The following is a 27956-nucleotide window of genomic DNA, read 5'->3' as shown; positions in this document are numbered from 1 at the left end:
TTTCTCTCATCTTCTGGGATACTTAGTATGCAAATGTTAGTACTCTTGGTGTTGTCCCAGAGGTTCCTTAAACTGTCCTCACTTCTTTTTTTTTTCTGTTTTCTATTCAGCTGCAGTGATTTCCACTGCTCTGTCTTCTGCTGGCTGATCCGTTCCTCTGTATCATCTAATCTACTGTTGATTCCCTCTTAGTGTATTTTTCATTTCAGTTATTGTATTCTTTATCTCTGTTTGGTTATTCTTTATATTTTCTAACTCTTTGTTAAAAGCATCTAGCTTCTCATTCTGCTCATCCAATCTTCTCCCGAGTTCTTTGAACATCTTTATGCTCATTACCTTGAACTCTCTATTGGGTAGATTGCCTATCTTCACTTAGTTCTTCCGGGGTTTTATCTTGTTCCTTCATTTTTAACATATTCCTGTGTCACCTCATTTTGCCTGATTTACTGTTTTTATTTCTGTGTATCTGGTGGGTTGATTAAGTTTCCTGACTTTGGAGAATTAGCCTTTTGTAGGAGACTTCCCATGCATCCCAGCAGCACACTTCCCTCTGGTTACCAGAGCCGTATGCTCTAGGGGTACCCCCTATTTGGGCTGCATGGGTCCTTCAGTTATGGTGGGCTGACTACTGTGGGTGGTATGGTAGGTGTGGCTGGCCCTGGTTCTGTTGGTTGCCAGGCCCTGCCTTGTGTGGAGGCTGCTGGCCATTGGCTGGTGGGGCCGGTTTCTGGTTTGGGTGTTTGCAGGGCTGGGAGTGCTGGATCTAGTGTTGGCCTGCTGGTGGGAGGGACCAGTTCCTGACAGGTCTGGCTGTAGGGTCTGGGGTGTCCCAAAGCTGGTATTAGTCTGTTGGTGGGCAGGGCTGGGGCCCAGGGGACCCCAGGGCTAATGCCAGCTCACTGGTTGGTAGAGCCAGGTTCCCAGGTCTCTGGCTACAGGGCCCTATGGGTCCCAGAGCAGGTGTCAGCCTGCTGATAGAAGGGGCTGGATCCCAGAGCAGCTGGCTAAGGGGCCCAAGTTGTCCCAGAGCTGGTATTGGTCTGCTGATGGCTAGATCCAGGGCCTAGAGGGTCCTGGAACTGGTGCTGGCTTGCTAGTGGGTGGGCTGCATCCTGGTACCACAGGCTGCAGGGCTGTGATGGTTCAGGGTTGTTGTCTGCCCACTGGTGGGTAGGGCTGGGACCCAGAGGATCTTGGGGCTGGTGCCCACACACTCATGGATGAGGCTGGGTCTCATCCCAGCCCACACATGGATGGAGCTGTATTCTGGGGTCTCTGGCTGCAGGGCCCTGGGGATTCCAGAGTTGGTATTTCAGCCTACTGATGGGCAGGGCCAGGACCAGGGTCCTGTGGCTAGTTCCTAGTCACTGTGTTTGCGTCTTCACCCAGCTACTTGCTTGGCCTGAGGCATCCCCATACTGGTGCAGAAAGGTTGGTGGGCAGGACTAGGTCCTGGCACCAGTAGGCTAGAGGGAGGATTCCAAAATGATGCTTGCCAGCACCAGTGTCCACATGGTAGGAGGAACTCTCAAAAAGGGCTGCTGCCAGTGTCCGTGTCCCCAGGATGAGCTCCAGTTGCCTCCTGCCTCTCTGGGAGGCTCTCCAAGATCAGAAGGTGGGTCTGACCCAGGCTCCTTTCAAATTACTGCTTCTGCCCCGGGTATCAGAGTGAGTGAGATTTTGTGTGCGCCCGTTAAGAGTGGAATCTCTGTTTCCCACAGTCCTCCAGCTCTCTTGAAAGGAAGCCCTGCTGGCCTTCAAAGCCAAACTTTCTGGGAGCTCATCTTCCTGGTGCAGGACGCCTGGTCTGGGGAGCCTGATGTGGGGCTTAGACCACTTACTCCTTGGGGAGAACTTCTGTATTGTAATTATCCTCCCATTTGTGAGTCACCCACCTGCAGGTATGAGTCTTGACTATACTGTGTCTCTGACCCTCCTGCCCATCTCATTGTGGTTCCTTCTTTATATCTTTAGTTGTAGAAGACCTTTTCTGCTAGTCTTCTGGTTTTTCTCATTAGTAAATCTATAAATAGTTGTAATTTTGGTGTGCCCATGACCAATTGATTTTTGACAGAGGTGCAAATGCAATTCAACGGAGAAAGGACAGCCCTTTCAATACATGGTGCTGGAAAAATTGGATATCCATACGTGAAAAGTGAACCTTGATCTACATCTCACACCATATATAAAATTAACCCCAAATGGATCATAGACCTAAAAGTAAGAGTAAAACTCTTGAGAAAACACTAGGAGAAAATCTTTGTGACCTTGGATTAGGCAAAGAGTTCTTAGATACAACACCAAAAGCACTGTCTATAAAGGAAAAATATTGATAAATTGGACTTTATAAAAATTAAAATCTGGAACATATTTGCAAAGCAGAAATAGAGACACAGGTGTAGAGAACAAACATATGGATACCAAGGGGGGAAGGGGGAGTGGGATGAATTGGGAGATTGGGATTGACATATATACACTACTATGTATAAAATAGATAACTAATGAGAACCTACTGTATAGCACAGGGAAATCTACTCAGCGTTCTGTGGTGACCTAAATGGGAAGGAAATCGAAAAAAGAGGGGATATGTGTATACATATAGCTGATTCACTTTGCTGTACAGCAGAAGCTAACACAACATTGTAAAGCAACTGTACTCCAATAAAGATTAATAAAAAAATTAAAATCTATGGCTATATGAAGGACACTACAAAGAGAATGAAAGACAAGGCATACTGGGAAAAAATATTTGCACACCACATACTTAACAAAGGATTTGTATCCAGAATATATAAAGAATTTTCAAAACCTGACAAGAAAGCAAGACAACTCAATAAAAAACGTGGAAAAGTTGAACAGACACTTCACTAAAGAAGATATACAGATGACAGAAAAGCACATGAAAAAATGTTCAATATTATTAATCATTAGGGGAATGCAAATTAAAATGACAAGAAACATTACAGACCTATTAGAATTGATTAAAAAAAAAAAACCAAGTTCTAGCAAAGATGTGGAGAAATGGGAACCTTCATACATTACTGTACAGCCACTCTGGAGAACAGTTGTGCAGTTTCTTATAAAGTTAAGCATACATTTACCATATAACCCAGCAATTCCACTTCTAAATGTTTATCCTAGAGAAATGGACACTTGTGTGAACACAAAAATCTGTACCCAAATATTTATAGTATCATTATTTGTAATTCTCCAAAATGTTACAAATCAAAGCTGGCTCAACATTTGAAAATCAGTGTAATCCACCATATTAACAAATTTAACAAGAGAAACTACATGAACTAAATGCCCTTCAGTGGGTAAATGGAACCTCACTGTGGTCCAGTCATACGGTGGAATAGTATTCAGAAATAAATAGGAACAAATGATTTGTATATGCAGTAACTTGGATGAATCACAGAAGTGTTATCTTAAGCAAAGGAAGCCAATCTCAACTGGTTACATACTATACGATTATATTAATATGAAAGGCAAAACTAAAGGGACAGAGAACACATCGTGATTGCCAGGGGTTAAGGGTAAGGAGAGGGTCTGACTGCAAAGGTATTTTGGGATATTGTAATTGTTCTGTATAATGGTTGTTAAATAATCTATGCATCTACTAAAACTCATAGTACTATGTACACACACACATACACAAATTTTTTCTGTATGTAAATTTAAAAGAAAATTTTAAGTTAAAAAAAAAACATAGTTAGTTTAGAATCACCTTTTAAAATCCTACCCTTGACCTCAGTAATTCCTCAAAACACTATACCATTTTTCTGCTTTCAGAAAATATAGTTGTTTATTGTCTCTATTTCCTTGCTTACCATTCACTCTTTTATATATATATATATATTTTTTTTTTTTAATTCTGAAACATTCAGCAGCATAATGCACATGATTAAAAGATCAAGGAGTGGAAGGATTTATAATTAAAAACCAAAAAACAAAAAACAGTCTCCATCCCACTTGCTTTCTTCGCATTCTAGATCCAGCTCCCCAGAAACAAATGCTTTAAATCTTTTCTGTGTTGAATTTCTTTGGTGATTACAATTATACCTCTAAATAATATGCTTATATTTTCCTTTCTCAATTAATCAAATTTAGATGTTATCCTCTGACTTTCTGCTATGATAGATGAGGACCTGTATCACCCTTCACTTCTGCTGGCCACCTTCTCCCTGGATTTGATAGTTTTAAGATGGTTTTTATTTACTGTGTTTTTTACCCTTATAATCTTAAGCAGTATATTTAATCACATATTTCTTGTTCCAACAAGTTTTATCAGTATCTCTTGACTTTGTAGGATATTAGCACTTCTACCTTTCCCTCTACCTTTTCTCTCCCTTCCCTTTTCATGTCTGTCAGCTGTAACTTTACATTTCTAGCATTGCAATTAGATAAATTACTTTATATTCTATAACTATGATTAAAACGTCCATATTGTCTTATAGAAGTTGAATTTATAAGTTGAAACCAATTTAAAAAACATTTATATTACTGTAACTTTATAAATATTGTTCACTGAAAGTCCTAGTAATGTGCTTGGATTATATTCCTCTTAAGGTCCAGGATCATGTTTCTAGAAAATGTTGCTAGCATTAACTAATTCTTGACAACATTTTTATTAGAACCCATTAACGTTTTGTTCCAAATTGGACCAATTGCTTTTTAGTCCTTTGAATTCAGTTTTTTCATTTTACTTTTTCCTTCGAACTTCTGGGGTTTTCCATACCTTTGTATTCCTCACCTTCTGCTTTCTTTGTTTTCACTCTTATTTTGCTGGAGCACATACTCAGGTAACTTCTCAGAAAGTATACATGTGAGATAAACTTTCTAAATATTTGCATGATATGATTTTACCTGCCTATTTCTTGATAACTGAATATAGAATTCTAGGTTTAAAATAATTTTTCCCCAGAACTGCAAAGATCTTTTTCCAATATGTCCTAGCGTTCGATGTTGGTGAAAAGATTATTGCTATACTGAATCTTTCCTTGTGACCATTTTCCCTTTGGAAGCATTTGGGAATGTCTCTTGAAAATTTTATGTGATATGTCTAAGTATAGAGTTTTTTTGTTTGGTGGTTTTTTAAAAAAATATTTATTTATTTATTTATTTTGGCTGCACCGTGTCTTAGTTGCAGCCACATGGGATCTTCATTGTGGCATGAGGTATCTTTAGTTGCAGCATGCAGACTTCTCAGTTGCAGCATGCATGCAGGATCTAGTTCCCTGACTAGGGATGGAACCTGGGCCCCCTGCATTAGGAATGTGGAGTCTACCCACTGGACCACCAGGGAAGTCCCTGAGTTTTTTCCTTTGATCTTCTTTAGCAGTTAGGGGGTCTTTCAATTTGAAGAGTTCTTTTCCTGTTTAGCTCTGAGAAATTTTTAAATTTTTTATTTCCTCTCCTCCATTTTCTCTTCTTTCTTTCTGAAATTCTTATTGTTTATATATTTGGCCTCTTGGATTTTATTCTCTGTGATTCTTACTTTTTTTCTAAACTGATTTTATCTTTAATACCCTCTTTTAAGTTTTTTTATTTCTGAATAATATTCTTAACTAAGAAGAATGTTCTTATTTTCTGAAAGTGCTTCTTTCTCAGCATCCTGTTTTTGTCTTATGAGTTCAGTATCTCCTAAACTTCTCTGAAAGAACAGATCATAATTTTTAAAGTTCTCTTTTTTATCTTGATTGTTTCTATGTTTATCATAGATTTTATTATGCTGTAGATTTTCTTCAAATATCTGGTGCTCTTTGGTTGTGCATTCACACTGAAGAATGAGGGAATAAGAAGAATGACAAAACTTTTTATACATGGATGAAGATTGTTAACTTCAGGCTTCACTTTTTTTAAATAAATAGATAAATTTATTTATCTATTTACTTATTTGCTTTAGTCTGCGTTGGGTCTTCGTTGCTGTGTGCGGGCTTTCTCTGGTTGCAGCGAGCAGGGGCTATCCTTCGTTGCAGTGAGCAGACTTCTCACTGCGGTGGCTTCTCTTTGTGGTGGTTTCTCTAGGTGCGGGCTTCGGTAGTTGTGGCACACAGGTTCAGTAGTTGTGGCTCATGGGCTCTAGAGCACAGGCTCAGTAGTTGTGTGCATGGGCTTAGTTGTTCGGCGGCATGTGGGATCTTCCCGGACCAGGGATTGAACCTGTGTCCTCTGCATTGGCAGGCAGATTCTTAACCAGTGTGCCACCAGGGAAGCCCCAGGCTTTACTTTTAAGACTTTGCCACTTACTAGCTATGTAATCTTGGGCAAGTGTTTAAACACTCTGTCTAATGTGAAAAAAAATGGCATGATATGTTCTTTATTGTTTTGTTATAAGTATTAAAATGTAATGCATGTAAAGTGCTTAGAACAATGCCTAGGGTATATCAAACACTTATGTAATGTTTAATATTATTAAGGAAGGTGGGCTGGCAGGAAGCTAGCTCTTTTGCTTGGAACACCAACAAAAACGAGACTCAGGAAAGCATTACTCTGAGGCATCAAAACTTGTATTTGCTGCCCTGGAGCTCCCCATGTTTCATTCATTTTCTTTAAACAGTCCTTTGAACTTCTGCTTGAGAATAATCACTGGGTTGTATCATGGTACAAACAGATCTTCAATAATCCTCCTGTTTTCAACACTGCTTCTTATTCCCATCCTCCATAGTCTCCCTCACAGTGCCTGTTCCAGGTTCTGCTAGGCAGACCACTCCTACTGTAATGTCTTTCTCAAGTATCCCAGACTACACTACTCTTAGTTTCTCATGTTGACACGCTTGCATCTGCTTTCTTGTTTTCAGATGTTTATTGAATCACGTTTCCTTCTTGGATACTCTTTTATTTTTCCTATTATGAATTTATTAATTTTTATTGTTTAAATATCACTTTAATATGACTTCAGGACACTGTCTCTAAATATAGTCACATTGGGGGTTAGAGCCTCAATAAATGAATTTTGGAGGGTACAGTTCAGTTTATAGCCTTTATCAATGACAAAAACCAGTTTGACACAATGTGATCCAATAGTACTACCACATTAATACTAAATTCTTGTTCTTTCAGACTATAAAGCAAAGTTCAACTAAAACAGGGTGTTTATTCTGGTAGAATCTGCATGAGATTTTTACCAAGGTTATGGAAATACATATTTGATTTTTGTGATGACAGATACTCAAATTAGTTGAGTATTAGTTACAAAAATAGTAAACTCAATAAAAGTTTACTATTTAATACAAATATAAAACCATTTTGTGGATAACTAATACCTTACCTTCTCTCCAGTCAGAATATGAAACATAATTTCTATTTCTTTTGTCCAAAAAAAATCACTTTGCTTTTTAAATTCTCCAGTAATTTGTCAACATTTTTGTTTTACAGACATGGCAGGCAGGTTTTATACATGGATAAGAAGTCCACAGAACGCAGAAGTTCTGAAGATGCCAGGACCGGCAGAAGTGGAGGTAGGAATTTTACTTGCTTTAAGACCTTTTGTGTAATTTTAAGTGCATTTTAGGGGGCTTCCCTGGTGGCACAGTGGTTAAGAATCTGCCTGCCAATGCTGGGGACATGGGTTCGAGCCCTGGTCTGGGAAGATCCCACATGCCGCGGAGCAACCAAGCCCGTGAGCCACAACTACTGAGCCTGCGCGTCTGGAGCCTGTGCTCCGCAACGGGAGAGGCCGCGACGGTGAGAGGCTCGCACACCGCGATGAAGAGTGGCCCCCGCTCGCCGCAACTAGAGAAAGCCCTCGCACAGAAATGAAGACCCAACACAGCCAAAAATAATTAATTTTTTTAAAAAGTGCATTTTGTAAGTTATTTTGTTTCTCACTCATTTGTTGCTAATATTTGAGAGAATGATTGTGTTACATTTTATATCATTCGAAGGTAAACACAAACACAAGGAAAGAAAGCAAAAGCAAAACCACCACCGATCCCGACATAGATCATCAACATCTCATTCTTCAGATGACTATGTGTTTCCTTCTCTTACATCATCTTCAGGAAGCCAGACGGATTCATGTGTCAAAGGTATGTTTATCACCCTGTTAACAGGGTTTTCATTTATAAGTTAGATGATCTAGAAAAAAATTAATTAAAACTCCTTCATAACTTCTGTTTATTCAACAGAATAATACCCACTGTGTGCCAGGCATAATGGTAAGCATGGCATGGTCCCTTCAGCCAAGGAACTTTTAAGGTACTGGACAGTAAAGACAAACTAATAGTCCATTACAGTGCAGATGAGTGCTATGACTTGGTATGCACATGTTAAGGGGACAAGGAAAGGCTTTGGAGAGGAAATGATATCTGAATTGAGAATTGGAAGATGAATAGTCATTTTCTAGACAAAGCAAGGGAAGTGGAATTCAGGAAGATTTATTACACGTTAAAGGAATTGCATGTGCTAACCATTGTTGACATATGTGTTTCTGATTCTTTCTCAAGTAATATTATCACACATCTATTTCTTGATTTATCAGTGGACTAATCAGAGTTCTTCGTTGTAAGCAAAGAAAACTGGCTCTGGCTGATTTAAATGGAAAAGGAATTTATTGAAAGGATATTGAATAACTCACTCATAATTGCCAAGAAGCCTAGAGAACTAATCTCTGAATGTGAATAGGAACAAAGTGAAACTTGGCAGCTAGAACTGTAGGCAAAGTCAAACCACTGGTAAGGGCACACTGCCACTCCTGAACCTGGATGCGTCAACTTGCATTGTCCTGGTCACTACATGCCACCGCTGAAGAATGGATTCTTCACCATCTCTGCTTCTTGGTGTCACTAGCTCCTAGGCAGTATTGACTTTGCCTAGATCACATGTCCATGTGCTAGCTGCCTAGGAAACTGGGAAAGCAAGTATTGACCTTTTCAGCATTGACGGCAGGAGGCATGTAGAGAAGTATTCACCAGACATAGGAGGGAGAATCAGATGCTGGGCAGTCAAAATACAGCAAATGTTCTCCACATTCAACTCTAGACAATATCTATCATCTAGCTCACAAATTACTCCTTTGTCTCACCTACCTATATCTTTTCAGTGTTTGTTATTTGTATTATAATTAATTTTTCTATTAGCTAATTTGGTATCAATAAATTTTATACCTGTAATTCTACTTTTTGTTTCATCAACTTCAGTCCATTATTTTACTCTCTTTTATATAGGTAACACTACCCTTTCCTCCATCTTTTCTCCCCATTGTCTTTTTTTTTTTTAACATTTCCAGTAGTTAACATCTATAACCAAAACAAACTTTCATTTTCTCTCCATAGATTTACTTTAAAGTTTCCAAACCAGTAATCAGCATTTAAATTATTATCACCAAATAAATATTGTTACTGCAGTGCCAAGTCATGTGCTAGGATTACATTTCCCTTTCATGAGTCTAATATCATGATTACTGGAATTCTCAAAGGAGAATGTTTCTAGATGTAGGTACATCATCAAGTACATTTATATTCCATCAGTTGCCTCAAACCGTGCCATGTCTTAGTATCGCTTCATATTGGAACCATGACTTTCTTGTACAGTCTTTATTTTTCTTAGACTTTCTAGTCCTACCATTTTTTTTTTAATTGACAGAAGGATAATGTGACTTCACCATAATAAAAAGATTTTGCATCCTTTCAAACATACTATTCCATGGAGTTCATTTTTTTCGCCTGGAGATGTTCTTGCCTGCCTATTGCAAATTGGACTACTTTGTACCCCAAAGGCCTGAAAGATAGCTGTCATCCTAGGATTTCCTCTCACTGGTCTTCTGGGTTGGATTTATTGTTTATTAGATCCATGTCTTCCTATCTCTTGGTTTTCTGCCTTAACTGTTAGAGTACACTGTCAAATAACTTTTCCAAAATATATGTCTAAAAGGTAAACTGAGTCTTTGCATATCTCAGAATGTCATTATTCTCCCCCACACTAGTTTGAAAACAATTACCCCTAATTCTGGTTTCCAGAGGCAGTAACTTCATTCTCTCTTAACAGTATGTTTTGATATCTATCTCCAAATCTTAAAATAACCTTTAAAGAACCGGTTTTAGGTTCTATGGAAGATAAGAATTTAGCTGCTTCTTTTTACTTCCCCCACCAAATTCACTTCCTTTCTCCCATCCTTCTAAATAGGATTTCATTATCATAACTGAAAATTTCACTATTCAAGAATTTCATTATTATGACTTTTTAAATGCTGTTCACAACTGAGCCATACAATGGTTTCCTTTCTAGCACAACATTTTGTTTTCTTTTCACTTAATAATTATCTTTTAAAAACTTTGTTTCATTTTCTGTGTTTGTGACATATAATAGTAGTCTAAATTGCCTTTCAAAATGTTCAAACACATTAGGTACACTGTTAATTTCAGTTTGGGGATTCTGTCCTGGATCCTTTTAACATGCTCCATCTGAAATTACTGCTCTCTAGGCCTGTTAAACACCTGGGAAGTTAGAATCTTTCATCTTCATTCTGAGATTTCCTTTACCTCTCTCTTCAGTTTGATCACCTGTTTTCTGGATTCTGTGGGTTTTTTTCTTCTTTTGTTTTCTCCTTTATTTTATTGGAACATCTCTCCTAGTAACTTCTAGGAAAAAGAAGGACATTTAAGTCCTATTCTGTTTGTAGTTGTGGGTTTATGCCTGTAAATGAATTTCCTTTATTGACTTCTGCTTCCACTGAGATGAGAGGTTAGTAGCAAACCAGTGCTTCCACCATAAACAACTAGATAAAATGAAGAAAAGTATCTGTTTAAAGGAATGAAGAGCTGCTAAGGCAATGAGAACTAGAGGGATTAAGAATCTAGAGAGGAGGGCTTCCCTGGTGGCACAGCGGTTGAGAGTCTGCATGCCAACGCAGGGGACACGGGTTCGAGCCCTGGTCTGGGAAGATCCCACATGCCGCAGAGCGGCTGGGCCCGTGAGCCACAACTACTGAGCCTGCGTGTCTGGAGCCTGTGCTCCGCAACAGGGGAGGCCGCGATAGTGAGAGGCCCGCGCACCGTGATGAAGAGTGGCCCCCACTTGCCGCAGCTAGAGAAAGCCCTCGCACAGAAACGAAGACCCAACACAGCCAAAAATAAATAAATAAATTTATAAAAAAAAAAAAAAAAAAAAAAAAAGAATCTAGAGAGGAAAGAACTATGGAGAGGTAAAATGATACAAAGATTAGAGTTTGGGACTCACCAGGGGCTGGAGAATACAATAGGCCCTCTGTTGAAAACACAGGAGGGCAGGGATGAATCAGAGGTAAATTGAGCCTTACTAGGACTGTAATATCATCTCAGTACAGCCCCTGACTGGGTTTAGATGATCATCCATCATTCTATTTGCCTAGTGGAAGAAGGGTGAATCATCCTGGGAGGAATATAACATCATCTAGAGCCTCTAGAATTTTGTAACACAAAATACCTTTCAGTAAAAAATGACTAGATATTCTAACATGACTAAAGAACAAGATTAGGCTACAGGTAACCCAGATATTTGACTTACCTGACAATGAATTTTACATAATTATGATTAATATGTTCAAGAAAGTAGAGATTTATAAACTCTAAAAATAATCAAATGAAAATTTTGGAATAACAAGTGCATTATTTAAAATTAACAATTTAGATAGATTTTCCAGCAGATTAAACAAAAGACAGAATTAGCAAACTGGAAGTCAAATCAAGAGAAAGAAAAAAGTATAGAAGATACAGAAGAGAGCATCAAAAACATGTGAGACACAGTGAAAAGGTCTAACGTAGAATTGGAATCTAAGAAAGAGAGAAGAATGAGGAAAAAGAAATATTTGAAGAGAATAATGGCCAAATGTTTTCCAAAACATGAAAAACCTCAACTACAGATTCAAGAAACTTTGAATCTCCAAAGCTGGATAATACAAAAAGAAAATCACATAGAGAACTTTCATTTCCAATCAGGAATATGGTTGTCTCTTACAGCATGGAGTGGTTAATATGGCAGCAGGCTAATAATCTCCTTTCCCGTTTTCTCATTGAAATAATTCATTTTTTATCTTTCCCAATAAAGTATTGATATTTAGTAGATGCATTCACGTAGTTCTTGTTGATAAGCATAATACCTTATGCTTTCTAGATTAAATAGAAGTTGGATTCTAGTGGACTCACAGGAATATTTTCCCTCATATGGGCTCCTAAGTGCCACATATTTATAATACTGGGATACAATTAAAATTAAATAATTAATTTAATTTTTTAATAATTAATTTTAAATTAAATAATTAATAATTCATTTGTATTTTGTAAGACTTTTCCAACCAGCATAATAAAGTTAATTAAACTATCAATCTTGAGTTTGGATCAAGATAGTAGGAGGATGTGGAGCTCAACTCCCCCCACGAACACATCAAAAATACATCTAAATGTGAAACAACTTTCACTGCAAACTAACTGGAAACTGGCAGACGGACTCCTGTAAACCAAGGTTGTAAGAGATACACACGTAACCTGGTAGAAAGGGAAGAAATATGATTGGGTCAAAACTTATGCCCCTGCAAGGGAACTCAGAGGCAAAAGGAGATTACAGAGGAAGACCCCTGCCCTGGGGAGTGAGTAGTTCAAGTCACAGATTTGGTGCCCCAGTCCTGGGATCCTGTGTGGGGGAGACAAGCCCCCTTGGCTGGTTGGAGGACTGCTGGGACTAACAGAAGCGTGGTGGGAAGCTTGGATTCTGCTCGTGAAGGGTGCATGTGCGCTGGCTTGCCTGCAGGGTAGGGTGCAGAGAGGTCTGCTCTAGAGTCTATAGAGTTTCCCACAACCACCTTGCCACGTGCTTGCCAACTCAAGCAAGCACTTTGGCTCTGCTGAGTCCATGTCACAGTGCAACACTGGATCTGGGGCAGCCATGACCAGGGAAAAGACTCGACCACGGGACACAGAGGTGACCCAGTCCCAGAGCTGAGCCTGGGTGAGGTAGCGGAGGCCATTATTGGCACTGACTCAAGCAACATCTCAGAAGCAGTCCAGATCTCTGACGCTGGTGGCTCTACCACAGCCCTATACGTGCTGAAAGTCTACATGGAGCCCACCTGCCCCGCAGAGTAGTTCCACAACAGGGCGGTGGTGGTGGAGGCTGGTGGCAGTGATTGGCTGTAAGGGACAAGGAGATTTGCACCTGAGGCTACGTCTGAGCAGAGCCACAGGTGCATGCACATGCAGCACATTGGACCTCTGTCTGTGGCCAACCCAAGCCAAGAGCCCACACAAATCCCACTTGCTTTAGCACTAACCCCCCTGGGGCAAGCGTCTTGGTCCAAGGAGAGGGAAAAAACACACACTTAAAGGGAACAAAGCCAGCTTGGGCCCGGCCCTCAGGGCTTCTGTACCAGCAACTTGGAATCCGACTCCACCCACAATAGGGCAGTGACAGCCACTAAGCAGAGGTGAAGTCCCGCCTCATACCTGGTACCAGCTTTAGCCCCTCAATCTCTAGCCTCACCCCCTACCAAGGTGACAGCTTGGTACATCCAGCACACCCAGGAAAGACATAACTTGCATCCACATCAAATCCAGGTTTCCCACCAAAGGCATTGGGCACAGGCAGTCTGTATAGGAATGCTCTCACATAAGAACACTCTCTCAAGACCACAATAGGTAACTGTTTTGCCTAAATTCATAGAGGTAGAGAAAGTTAATCAAAATGAAAAGGCAGAGGGATTACTCTCAATTTAATGAGTAAGAGAAAACCCCTGGAAAAAAATAAATAATGAAATAGAAATAAACAATTTACCAGGTAAAGAATTCAAAGCATTGGTGATAAATGTTAACTGACCTAGGGAAAAGAATTGATGTATACAGGGAACACTTTAACAAGGAACTAGAAAATATAAAAAAGACCCAATCAGAAATGAAGAATTCAATAGCTGAAGTAAAAAATACACTAGAAGGAATGAATTGCATGCTAAGTGGTACAGAAGAACACATAAGTGATCTGGAATATAGAATAATGGAAATCATCCAATCAAAATAGCAAAAAGAATAATTAAAAAAAATGAAAACAAGAGATCTCTGAGATAACATTAAGCATATCAGCATTCGCATTTTAGGGGTCCCAGAAGGAAAAGAAAGAGAGAAGGGGATCAAAAATGTATTTGAGGAAATTATGGCTGGAAACTTCTCAAACCTGAGGAAGGAAACAGATATCCAGGTACAGGAATCTCAAAGGGTCCCAAGCAGACCAACACCAAGACATGGCATAATTAAAATGGCAAAAGTTAAAGATAGAGAATTCTTAAGGCACCAAGAAAATAACCCAAAGAGTCATATTCAAGGAAACCTCCATAAGGCTGTCAGCTGATTTCTCTGCAGAAACTTTGCCGGCCAGAAGGGAGTGGTGTGATATATTCAAAGTGCTGAAAGTGAAAAATCTGCAACCTGGGATACTTTACCCAGCAAGATTATCATTTAGGATAGAAGGAGAGATAAAGAACTTCTCAGACAAACAAAAACTAAGAGTTCATCAATACTAAACCTATCCTAAAAGAAATGTAGAAGAGTCTTCTCTAAGTGGAAAAGAAGAATCTATAGGAAAGGTAAAATCCCACTAGGAAAGGTAAATATACAGTAATGACTGAGGATAAACCACTTAAATACACCAGTATGAAGATTGAAAGACAAAGAATTGTAAAAGCAACTGTAACTACAATAAACAATTAAATGTTGGGGAGGAGTGTAAAAATGTAGGTCTTTTAGAATGTGTTTGAACTTAAATGACTACCAGTTTAAAACAAGACATATATAGTTATAGGTCAAAACAGAGGGAAGTTTATCGAGATACAGGCCTTCCTCAAGAAACAAAAAAAATCTCAAATAAACAACCTAACCTACCACCTAAAAGAATTAAAAAAGAAAAGAAAAGGCCAAAGTCAGCAGAAGGAAGGAAATAATAAAGATCAGAGAGGAAAACATAAAATAGAGATTAAAAAATAGAAAAGAGCAGTGAAACCAAGAGCTGTTGTTTTGAAAAAATAAACAAAATTGATAAACTTTTAGCTAGGCTCAGGAAGAAGAGAGAGGACCCAAATAAACAAAATAAGAAATGAAAGAGGAGAAATAAAAGCCAATACCACAGAGATACAAAAATCATGAGCGAATACTTTGAACAGTTATATGCCAACAAATTAGACAACCTAGAAAAAATGGACAAATTTCCAGAAACGTACAACCTGCCAAGACTGAATCAAGAAGAAACAGACAATTTGAACACACTGATCACTAGTAGTGAGATTGAATTTGTAATAAGAAAAACTCCCGAGCAAACAAAAGTCCAGGACTGGACAGCTTCACAGGGGAATTCTACCAAACATATAATGAAGAGCTAATACCTATCCTCCTCAAAGTATTACAAAAAAATCGAAGAAGATGGAACACTCCCAAATGCATTCTATGAGGTCACCATCACCCCCAAAACCAGACAAAGACACTACAAAAAAAAAAAAAAGAAAAGAAAAGAAAATTAAAGGCCAATATTTCTGATGAACATCGATGCAAAAATCCTCAACAAAATATTAGCAAACCAACCCTCTAAGATCAGGAACAAGACAAGGATGCCCACTGTTGCCACTTATATTCAACATAGTTTTGGAAGTCCTAGCCATAGCAATCAGAGAAGAAAAAGAAAAGGAATCCAAATTGGAAAGGAAGAAGTAAAAGTATCACTGTTTGCAGATCTCATGATACTATGCATAGATAATCCTAAAGATACCACCAGAAAACTACTAGAGCTCATCAATAAATTTGATAAAGTTGCAGGATACAAAATTAATATACAGAAATCTGTTGCATTTTTATACATTAACAATGAACTATCAGAAATAGAAATTAAGGAAACAATCCCATTTACCATAGCATCAAAAAAGAACGAAATACCTAGGAATAAACCTACCTAAGGAAGCAAAAAATATATACTCCAAAAGCTATAAGGTGCTGACGAAAGAAATTGAAGGCAACACAAACAGATGGAAAGATATACCATGTTCTTGGACTGGAAGAATCAATATTGTTAAAATGACCATACTACCCAAGGCAATCTACAGATTCAATGTAATCCCTATCAAAATACCAGTGGCATTTTTCACAGAGCTACAACAAATAATTTTAAAATTTATATGGAAACACAAAAGACCCCAAATAGCCAAAACAATCTTGAGAAAGAGGAACAGCGCTGGAGGAATCGGGCTCTGTGGCTTCGGACTATACTACAAAGCTACAGTAACCAAAACAGTATGGTATGGTCACTAAAACAGACACATAGATCAATGGAACAGGATATAAAGCCCAGAAATCAACCCACACACTTATGGTCAGTTAATCTATGACAAAGGAGGCAAGAATATACAATGGAGAAAAGACAGTCTCTTCAATAAGTGGTGCTGGGAAAACAGGACAGCTACATGTAAAAGAATGAAATTAGGACATTCTCTAACACTGTATACAAAAATAAACTCAGGAATTCCCTGGCAGTCCAGTGGTTAGGACTGTGTGCCTTCACTGACAAGGACACTGGTTTGATCCCTTGTCAGGGGACTAGGATCCTGCAAGCTGCACAGTGCGGCCAAAAATGAAACAATAACAAAAATAAACTCAAAATGGATTAAAGACCTCAATGTAAGATCGGATACTATAAATCTCCTAGAGGAAAACATAGGCAGAATACTCTGACATAAATCACAGCAATATTTTTTTGGATCTGTCTCCTAGACTGATGGAAACAAAAGCAAAAACAAACAAGTGGGACCTAGTTAAACTTAAAAGGTTTTGCACAGCAAAGGAAACCATTGACAAAATGAAAAGACAATCTATGGAATGGAAGAAAATATTTGCAAGTGATGCAACCAACAAGGGCTTAATTTTCAAAATATACAAACAGCTTATACAGCTCAACATCAAAACAACAAACAACCCAATCGAAAAATGGTCAGAAGACCTAAACAGACATTTCCCCAAAGAAGATATATAGATGGCCAACAGCCACATGAAAAGATGCTCAACATCACTAATTATTAGAGAAGTGCAAATCAAAACTACAATGAGGTATCACCTCATACTGGTCAGAATGGCCATCATAAAAAGTCTACAAATAATAAATGCTGGAGAGAGTGTGGAGAGAAGAGAACCCTCCTACACTGTTGGTGGGAATGTAAATTGGTACAGCCACTATAGAAAACACTATGGAGTTTCCTTAAAAAATGAAAAAGAGTTACCATATGATCCAGCAGTCCCACTCCTGGGCATATATCTGGAAAAGGTGAAAACACGAATTCAAAAAGATACATGAACCCCAATGTTCATAACAGCACTATTTACAATAGCCAAGACATGGAAGCAACCTAAATGTCCATGGACAGATGAATGGATAAAGAAGATGTGGTATGTATATACAATGGAATATTGCTCAGCCATAGAAAAGAATGAAATAATGCAATTTGCAGCTACATGGATGGACCTAGAGATTATCGTACTAAGTGAAGTAAGTCAGACAGAGAAAGACAAATATCATATGGTATCACTTATATGTGGAATCAAAAAAATGATACAAATGAACTTATTTACAAAATAGACATATAGTCATGGACATAGAAAACAAACTTATGGTTACCAAAGGAGAAAGTGGGGGGTGCGGGGGGAGGATAACTTAGGAATTTGGGATTAACAGGTAAACACTACTGTATATAAAATAGATAACAACAAGAACCTACTGTATAGCACAGGGAACTATATTCAATATCTTGTAATAACCCATAATGGAAAAGATCTGAAAAAATATATGTACATATAACTGAATCACTTTGCTATATACTTGAAACATTTTCAACAACTATACTTCAATAAAAAAATTAGCAAATTGAATCCCACAGTATATAAAAAGGATTGTACACTATGATTAAGTTGGATTTATTCCAGGGATGTAAGGATGGTTCAACATCAACAAAAGGAAGGATAAAAATCACATGGTTATCTTAATAGATGCAGAAAGAGCATTTGACAAAATTTCACATCCATTCATGATAAAAAAGTCTTACCAAAGTGAGTACAGAGGAACATATCTCAACATAATAATGGACATTTATGACAGTTCCAGAGCTAACATCATACTCAACGGTGAAAAGTTGAAAGCCTTCCCACTAAATTCAGGAGTAAGACAGGGATGCCCACTCTCACACTTCTATTCAACATAGTATTGAAAGTTCTAGCCACAGCAGTCAGACAAGAAAAAGAAGCAAAAGTCATCAAAATTGAAAGAGAAGTAGAACTGTCATTATTTGCAGACAGCATGATAGTTTATATAGAAAAACCTAAAATCTCCACCCCCAAATTATTAAAACTAATAAATGAATTCAGCAAAGTTGCAGGACAGAAGATTAATATACAGAAATCTGTTGCTTTTCTATATAATAACAATGAACTATCAGAAAGAGAAAGTTTTTAAAAATCCCATTTAAAATCGCATCAAAAAGAATAAAATACCTAGGAATAAACTTAATGAAGGAGGTGAAAGATTCTGAAAACTATAAAACATTGATGAAGGAAATTGAAGGTTATACAAAGAAGTGGAAAGTTATCCCATGCTCTTGGATTAGAAGAATTAATATTGTGAAAATGGCCATACTACCCACAGCAATCTACAGATTTAATGCAATCTCTATCAAAACACCCATTACATTTTTCACAGAACTAGAACAAATAATCCTAAAATTCGTATGGAACCACAAAAGACCCCAAATTGCCAAAGCAACCTTGAGAAAAAAGAACACAGTTGGAGGTACCACCTACCCAGACCTCAGACTATAGTATAAAGCTACAATAATCAAAATAACATGGTTCTGACACAAAAACAGATATATAGATCAATGGAACACAATAGATACCCTAGAAATAAACCCACACACCTATGGTCAATTAATCTATGACAAAGGAGGCAAGAATATACAATGGAGAAAAGACAGTCTCTTCAGTCGGTGCTGGGAAACTGGATAGCTATATTTAAAACAATGAGATTAGAATATTTCCTCATACCATAAACAAAAATAAACTCAAAATGTATTGAAGCCCTAAATTTGAGATCTGAAACCATAAAATTCCTAGAAGAGAACATAGGCAGAACACTGTCTGACATAAATCGTAGCAATATTTTTTTGGATCTTTCTTCTAAAGCAAAGGGAATAAAAGCAAAAATTAACATATGGGATCTAATTAAACTTAAAGGCATTTGCACAGCGAAGGAAACCATTGACAAAATGTAAAAACAAAACAACATACAGAATGGGATAAAATGTTTGCAAGGGATATGACTGACAAGGGGTTAATATCCATAATATACAAACAGCTCATACAACTCAATATCCAAAAACAAACAAACAAACAAACAAACCCAATCAAAAATGAGCAGAAGACCTGAATAGGCATTTCTCCTAAGAGGACATACAGATGGCTAACAGGCACATGAAAAGATGCTCAACATTGCTAATTATTAGAGAAATGCAAATTGAACAATGAGATATCAGCTCACACCTGTCAGAAAAGCTATCATCAAAAAGTCTATAAATAACAAATGCCAACATTCCATTGGTGCAGCCACTATGGAAAACACTATGGAGGTTCTTCAAAAAACTAAAAATACAACTACCATATTATCCAGCAATTCCACTCCTGGGTTTATATCTGGAAAAAACAAAAACACTAATTCAAAAAGATACAGACACCCCAATGTTCATAGCAGCACTATTTACAATAGCCGAGATATGTAAGCAACCCAAGTGGCCATCAACAGATGAATGGACAAAGAATATGTGAGATATATATATATATATATATATATACACATACACACACACACACACACACACACACACACACACACACACACTGGAATATTACTCAGCAATAAAAATGAAATTTTGCCATTTGCAGCGATGTGGATGGACCTAGAAAATATTATGCTTAGTGAAATAGGCAGAGAAAAAAATACTGTATATCATCACTTCTAAGTGGAATCAAAAAAATAATACAAACGAATGTATATAGCAAAATAGAAACAGACTCACGGATATAGAAAACAAACTAGTGGTTACCAATGGGGAAGGGGAGGTGGGAGGGGACACATTAGGGGTATGGGGTTAAGAGATACAGACTACTATGTATTAATTAGATAAGAAACAACGCTGTATTATATAGCACAGGGAATTATAGCCATTATTTTGTAATAAGTTGAATGGATTATAATCCGTAAAAATACTGAATCACTATGCTGTACACCTGAAACTAATATAATGTTGTAAATCAACTATACTTCAATAAAATTATATCAGTCTTAATTCTAATTCCTCAAATTCTTTAATCAATAAAAATGACTTGTAATGATATATCTAAAACTTCCAATTCTTTTAAAAACTTATAGCTGCTACCAAGGGAGGAATTAAGACAAAGAGAAGTGAGAAAAGGAGTAAATGGCGAAAAGAAAGAAAAGTAGGTAATTGTGAATAATTTAATATAAGAGTAAAATTTGGCTATTAGAATAATCTGCTCTTTCTTCCTAATTAAGGAAAACAAAATCTATACAGGGAACTTTGAAGAGATGTAAGGGAAGGAGTGGTTAACATGGTAGTTAACATGGAGCTAACCTAATAGTGTTCTTTTTCTTTTCAAATACTGTAATCACACCTTATCTGAAGTTTCACTTTCTGAGGTTTCAGTTACCTGCAGTACACTGTGGTCCAAAAATACTAAATGGAAAATTCCATAAATAAACAACATACATTTTAAATTGTGTGTCCATTCTGAGTAGCATAATGAAATCTCACACTGTCCTGCTCTGTCCACCCCTCGATGTGAATCATCTCTTTGTCCAGCTAATCCACGCTGTATTTGCTACCCATACATTAGTCACTTAGTAGCCATCTCAGTTATCAGATCATCGACTGTTGCAGTATTACAGTGCTTGTGTTCAAGTAACCTTATTTTACTTAATAATGGCCCCAAAGCCAAAGAGTAGTGATGCTGGCAATTCAGATATTCTATTACTGTGCCTGATTTATAAATTATACTTTATCATAGGTATATATATATATATATATATATATATAGGAAAAGACACAGTATATATAGGGTATGGTACTATCCCCGCTTTCGGGCATCCACTGGGGGACTTTGAACTATCCCCTGCAGATAAGGGGGGAATACTCTACTTAGAAAACTATACAGATAGTTAAAATACATTTGCAATTCTTTTGATTTTTTGATGTTAACATAGTTACTAAAATAGCATATGTGCTTTGAAAAATGCAAATAATACAGAGATAGATAAAAGGTGAATGGCCACACTCTTTTTATTCCACTTTCCTGGGGTTATCCTTCTTAAACATTTGTTACATATCCTTAGGTTCTTTCTCTAGCAATTGCAGAGAATGAAATAAATGAAATCGATATGTATATATGAATGTATAAGACTACAGTCTTATGTTACAGAAATAGATCACCAACTTGCTTCTCTAAATTTAATGTATTTAGTATAATAACATGCATACAAAAGAATATGTATAATATGCATAAAAGTTAAACATATAATAATAAAAATAACACTATGAACCTATTATTTAACTTAAGAACTAGAACATTACCAATGTTATATCTACCAGTATTATTCAATCTTCTTCCATTTACCTGACTACCTATCAGAAGTAATACTATCTAAACTTTGTCACCTCTTCCCGTACATTTTGATAGTAGTTTTAAAAAATATATATTTATTTATTTATTTGTTTACTTGGTTGCACCAGGTCTTAGTTGTAGCAGGCAGGCTCCTTAGTTGTAGCATGTGAACCCCTAGCTGCGGCATACATGTGGGATCTAGTTCCCTGACGAGGGATCTAACCTGGGCCCCCTGCATTGGGAGTGTGGAGTCCCAACCACTGCGCCACCAGGGAAGTCCCTTGATAGTAGTTTTATTACAAATGTATGTATCTATAAACATTATTATGTTTAGTTTGCCTAGTTTTGAGCTTTATAAAAATAGTATCATATCATATATAGTTTTCTGTGTCTAGATTTTTCACAAAATATTTTGTTTGTATGATTTATCTTTTCATATAGCTGTATTTCATAAATTTATGAAATTATGAAACTGCTGTATAATATTTCATTGTTTGAATAAAGCACAATTTATTTATCCATTGTCCCATGAATGGACATTTCGGATGTCTCTGATTTTTTTTTTTATTACAAACAATTCTACTATGAATATGTTATACATTTTTCCTGGTGCTCATGTGTAAATTTCTTTAGATTACATATCTAAGAATGAAATTGCTAAATTGTAAGGTACGCACAATGTGATACGCACAGTGTTGTTTGTGTTAAACACAATGTGTGTTCAGACTGCTGAGATTCCAGGGTTGTTGTTATTATACTTTAATATAACTTATCCTTGTCTAACACATTTAATTTGGTTGTTCAAATCATTTATTGTCTTACTGATATTTTATCTGCTTTTTCTACCAATTACAAAAGTGTTTTAAAATCTTTCATTATGATTGTGGATTTGTCTATTTCTTGTACTTCTTTGCAATGTTTGCTTCTTATATTTTGAAGCTGTGTTATTAGGTATATTTAAATTTTGAATTATTAACTCTTCTGGTGAATTTTACCTTTTATTATTATGGATTTACTTTCTTTATCTCAAGTAATATTTGTTACCTTAAAGTCAATTTTATCTGATAATAATATAGCTACACCAGCTTTTGGGGGGGATTAGGGGTTCATGTTTGTTTGGTATGTTTTCTTCCATTCTTTTATTTTCAGCTTTTCTGTATTTTTAATTTTAGATGTCTCTTGTAAACAGCATATAGTTGGGTTTTCTTTTCTCATCCAGTCTGACACTCTTCATTTTTTAAAAATCTGGCCGTTAAGAATTAATATAATTACTGATATATTTCTGTTACACCTACCATTTTACTATGTACTTTCTATTTCTCCCACTTACTCTGTATTTTTTTTCCTTTTTGCCTTCTTTTTAATATATTTTCTATTTCATTTTTTCCTTTAATTTGGGTTTCTTTTAATATTGGTTATCCTATAAATGATAACATACATCCTTGATTTATCAAAGACTCATGTTAGTTGGCACTTTTAACTTACACTTAGATGAGGGAAGGATCTTAGAACACTTTCACTCCTTTACCCTCCTCCTGACTTTTACACCGTTGTATCATATATTTTAATTCTACATAACTTTCAAATTCCAGAAAATAGTATCCCCCTAAGTCAGAAGCTAATTCATTAGAGTAAATACTTTTATTTTAAAAATGAAAGAAATGAACTTTCAAGTCAAGAAATTAGAAAAAGAACAACTAAAACACAACTGAAAGGAATATAGGAGAAAAAAATAGTAAAGATAAAACCTTTAGCAACTTTTAAGAGACAGGAAAAATAGACTGTAAGTTAATCCAAGAGCTGAATTTTTGAAAAATGCCAATAAAATGGTCAAACCTTGACAAACCTATTAAAAATAAAGAAAATACAAACAAAAGTAAAACGGGGATAGATAGATCAATAGATACATAGCTCTAAACACTTAAAGAGAATAATATGAACAACACTATGCTAAGGTATGAGTATTGATCTGTCCACAACACAGTTACACAGGAAATGTAAGTTTATTTTTCTATAATTCATCTCATTTTCTTCTTGAAGCCCTAGCTTATTGGAGAGGATGGAAACCTGATCTCAGCCAGTTTGGAATTTCTTCCTTTGAGTTAAGGAAGGGGACAGGTAGAGGGGTGAGGAGGTGGGAGGTGGTCTTTGTGTTTCCAAGACATGGGTGAGGGAAAGATACTCACCTGGTCCTCAATGTTATCTGTTCACACAGTTATCTTCTGAGATGTCCATCATTCAGTCTGGTCCTCAGTCATTGATCCACGCCATTTGCGACTGAGACGCCTTCATTCCTGTCTGCCTAGTCCTTTCAGGTATGGTGGCTCTCTCCCTGTTACATCCACGTCACATGTAGGAGCATGGGCATAATTCTGCTCCTCACTGCCATGCAGGGGTACTAAATGCAAGCCTATATAAAGCCTGGTCAGCATAATCTCCCCTCCCAGTCATTTCTTCTCTGATATCATGTGACTACCGCAAGGCTCAGAGTACAGCTTCTCTTTTCCCCTGCCTTAGGTTACTCATATTTGTGTGGATTTTTACTACTTCCCTGGTACTCTGTGAATCAGGATACAGGGCCTATCTTTTGGGGATTTATCAATGTCTATATTCTTATTACTTCCCCACAATATCCTCTTCTTCCTTAGTCTGGGGAAATTTCTTTCTAGTCTCGTTGTAGCTCAGGGTGAGGTTCTAGGGAGGTGAGATTGAGTCTAGTTCTTTACAGTTATATTTCTCCCAAATATTTTATCTATATATGGAACCTTCTCTATTTCCGTAATGGCTTACATTTTTAGAAATCAAGTTCAAGAAGACTTCTTTTTTTCTGTTTACTACCCTGGTTTATCCCTTCCCTAAAACAACAAGCTCGCAACTGCCTAGCTGCTTAAAAGGAGTATGGGAGGAGGGATAAGGAAAAAAATGAACTAATAGGTGAAAAAAACTTAATATTTCAAAAATATCCTGTCACATAAAAACTTGTTGAGATGACAAATTTGTGGAATAATATTTGCTAATATCAAACACTTACGATGTACCATTGTTTTAAGAACTTTACGTCTGTCAATCTAATCATCACAATAATAATTAAATAGGTATCATTACTATTCTGATTTTACAGATAAAGAAACTGAGATACAGAGATGTCAAGTAACTTAACTAAGTTTTGTTCAGTAGTGTCAGAACTTGTACTCAAACCCAAGAAGTCTGTCTCTGTAGTCCACTTTCTAAACTACTATGTCTTTGGTTCTCAAGTGACTCCCCAAGGAACATATGGAAATGCATAGGGAGTATGATTTAGTTTTTATAAAGACTGAAGAAAGTTACTGGCATTTAGTGAATAAAGACCCAAAATGTTAAATGTCCTGTAGTGTGAGGATGGTCCTGAACAATAAAGAATTGACCCATCCAAAATGTAGATAGAACTTCTATTGAGAAACACTACACTGTACTGTACTACCTCTAAATTGCCAAGATTGACTCAAGAAATTTAAAAAAAATTCATATAGATGACTATTCATGATAGAAGTTATAAATGTTATTAAAAAGTTTGATAGGCAGATTTTCTACTTAGTTTTTCTTTAAGATTTTCAGGGAATAAGTGAGTTTCATAATATATATAATAATCTCTTTTAGAATATGAAAGGATATAGAATGCCTCTTTTTTTTAAATTTTTTATTTCTTTTAACATCTTTGTTGGAGCATAATTGCTTTACAATGTTATGTTAGTTTCTGCTGTATAACAAAGTGAATCAGCTATACGTATACATATATCCCCATATCCCCTCCCTCTTGCGTCTCCCTCCCACCCTCCTTATCCCACCCCTCTAGGTGGTCACAAAGCAGCAAGCTGATCTCCCTGTGCTATGCGGCTGCTTCCCACTAGCTCTTTACATTTGGTAGTGTATATATGTCAATGTCACTTTCTCACTTCATCCCAGGTTACCCTTCCCCCTCCCTGTGTCCTCAAGTCTATTCTCTACGTTTGCATCTTTATTCCTGTCCTGCCCCTAAGTTCTTCAGAACCATTTTCTTTTTAGATTCCATATATATGTGTTAGCATACAGTATTTGTTTTTCTCTTTCTGACTTACTTCACTCTGTATGACAGACTCTAGGTCCATCCACTTCACTACAAATAACTCAATTTCATTTCTTTTTATGGCTGAGTAATATTCCATTGTATATATGTGCCACATCTTCTTTATCCATTCATCTGTCGATGGACACTTAGGTTGCTTCCATGTCCTGGCTATTGTAAATAGTGCTACAATAGAATGCCTTTTAATTGATTTTATGAAGCTTATAAAACACAAATTAGATTTTTAGAAATATTGCTAGAGACAAAGGGGGACATTTCATTATGATAAAAGCATCAATATATATCTGGAAGATACAACAATTATAAATGTATTCACACTGAAGTGGGTTGAATAGTATCCTCCCCAAAATTCAGGTCCACCCAGAACCTCAGAATGTGACCTTACTTGGAAACAGAGTCTTTGCAGATGTAATTATTTAAGATCATACTGGAATGGGGGAGGGGGAGGGACCTAAATCCAATGACTGGTGATGTTATAAGAAGAGGAGAAAGAATACATAAATGAATAAGGAAGAAGACCATGTGACTGCCAAGGCAGTGATAGGAGTTATGCTGTGCCCAAGCTAAGGAACATGTGGGGGCACGAGAGGCTTGAAGAGGCAAGGTAGGGTTCATCCCTAGAGCCTGCAGAGGGAATATTGGCTCTGCCAAGTCTGATTTTGGACTTCTAGCTTCCAGAACTGTGAGAGAATAAATTTCTGTTGTTTTAAGCCACTTAGTTTTTGATAATTTGTTATGACAGCCCAGGAAACTAATACACCTAATAACAGAGCCCCAAGATACATGAAACAACAACTTACAGAATTGAAAGGAGAAATAGACCGTTCAAATTGTTGGGAAATATCAGTATCCTACTTTTAATAATTGATGGAAAAAATAGACAGAAAATCAGTAAGGATATGGAAGACTTGAACAACACTATCAACCAGCTTGACATAAAAATATATCTATATAACACTTCACTCACAGCAGCAGAATACAAGCTCATAAATTATTCTCCATAAATGTAAAAGGATTGAAACCACTCAAAGTATGTTTCTCTGATCACAGTAGAATTAAAGTAGAAAAATCAACAATAGAAAGAAATTTAGGGGATCTCCAAATATTTGGAAATTTTAAAACACACTATAAAATAACCCATGGGTCAAAAATGAAATCACAAGGGAAATTAGAAATTATTTTAAGCTTAAAAGAATATAAAAATTTATGGACTGCAGCTAAAGCAATGCCAAGAGGGAAAGTATTAGAAAAGCAACAGGTGTCAAGTCAACAATCTAAGCTTTTACCTAAGGAAACTTAAACACAAAGAGCAAATAACCCAAAGCAAGCAGAAAGAAGAAAATGATAAAGATCAAAGCCAAACATTAATGAAATAAAAACCAAAAGAAAGTATAGAAAATCAGTGAAACCAAAGGTCATTTCTTTGAAACAACAAACTGATTTTTGAGCAACGAAATTAATAAACCTTTAGCTATTCTGATCAAGAAAGAAAGGAAAGAAAAAATACAAAATAAGGAATGAAAGATAGGGCATGATTACTGACCATATAGAAACTAAAAGTATTATGAGAATATTATGAATGACTTTGTGCCAACAAATTAGACAGTTTAAATGGAGAAATTTTTATCAAGATGCAAATAACAAAACTAAGTCAAGAGAAAATAGAAAATCTGACTAGAACAAAATAGCAAGTAAAGAAAATGAATTGGTAATTAAAAATCTTCTCACAAGGAAAAGTGCAGGCCCAGATGGCTTCCCTGGTGAATTCTACCTAACATTTAATGAAGAAAGATTACCAGTCCTACAAAAATGTTTTCAGAAAATAAAAGAGAAACAGTTCCCAATGCACTTATGAGACCACTATTACCCAGATATCAAAATCAGTCAAACACATCACAAGAAAATTGCAGAGCAATTATTCCTCATGAATGTATACACAAAATTTGTTAATGAAATACTAGGAAACTGAATCTAGCAGTGTTTAAAAAGGATTATACACTGTGTTCCAGGAATGCAGGTTTAGTACCCTCAAATCAATTAATGCAATATACCATATTAATCAAATAAACAACAAAAACCAGATTATCATGCCAGTAGACACAGAAAAAGAATTTGATGAAATCCAACACCCATTAATGATAAACACTTTCAACACACTAGGGATAGAAGGGAACTTCCTCATACTGATAAAAGGT

The 27956-nt window shown here is 36.6% G+C and overlaps 1 long non-coding RNA gene across 3 annotated transcripts in view; it reads left to right on the top strand.

The window, feature by feature from the left end:
• The window catches only part of LOC118879851, a 56276-nt gene that overhangs the window by 6484 nt on the left and 21836 nt on the right, over positions 1–27956 (top strand). For 2 of the 3 annotated variants that reach the window (XR_005016167.1, XR_005016164.1), the window contains exons 2-5: positions 7378–7460; positions 7887–8030; positions 8130–8159; positions 23875–23974. This is a non-coding gene — a long non-coding RNA (uncharacterized LOC118879851). The remainder of the gene's footprint in view (positions 1–7377; positions 7461–7886; positions 8031–8129; positions 8160–23874; positions 23975–27956) is intronic. The other variant, XR_005016165.1, reaches the window with a different exon arrangement.

Source organism: Balaenoptera musculus, chromosome 1 (genome assembly GCF_009873245.2).
Source record: "Balaenoptera musculus isolate JJ_BM4_2016_0621 chromosome 1, mBalMus1.pri.v3, whole genome shotgun sequence".
NCBI classification, from domain to species: Eukaryota; Metazoa; Chordata; class Mammalia; order Artiodactyla; family Balaenopteridae; genus Balaenoptera; species Balaenoptera musculus.
The sequence above is the reverse complement of the archived record's forward strand: the minus strand, read 5'-3'. Positions and strand labels throughout refer to the sequence as shown.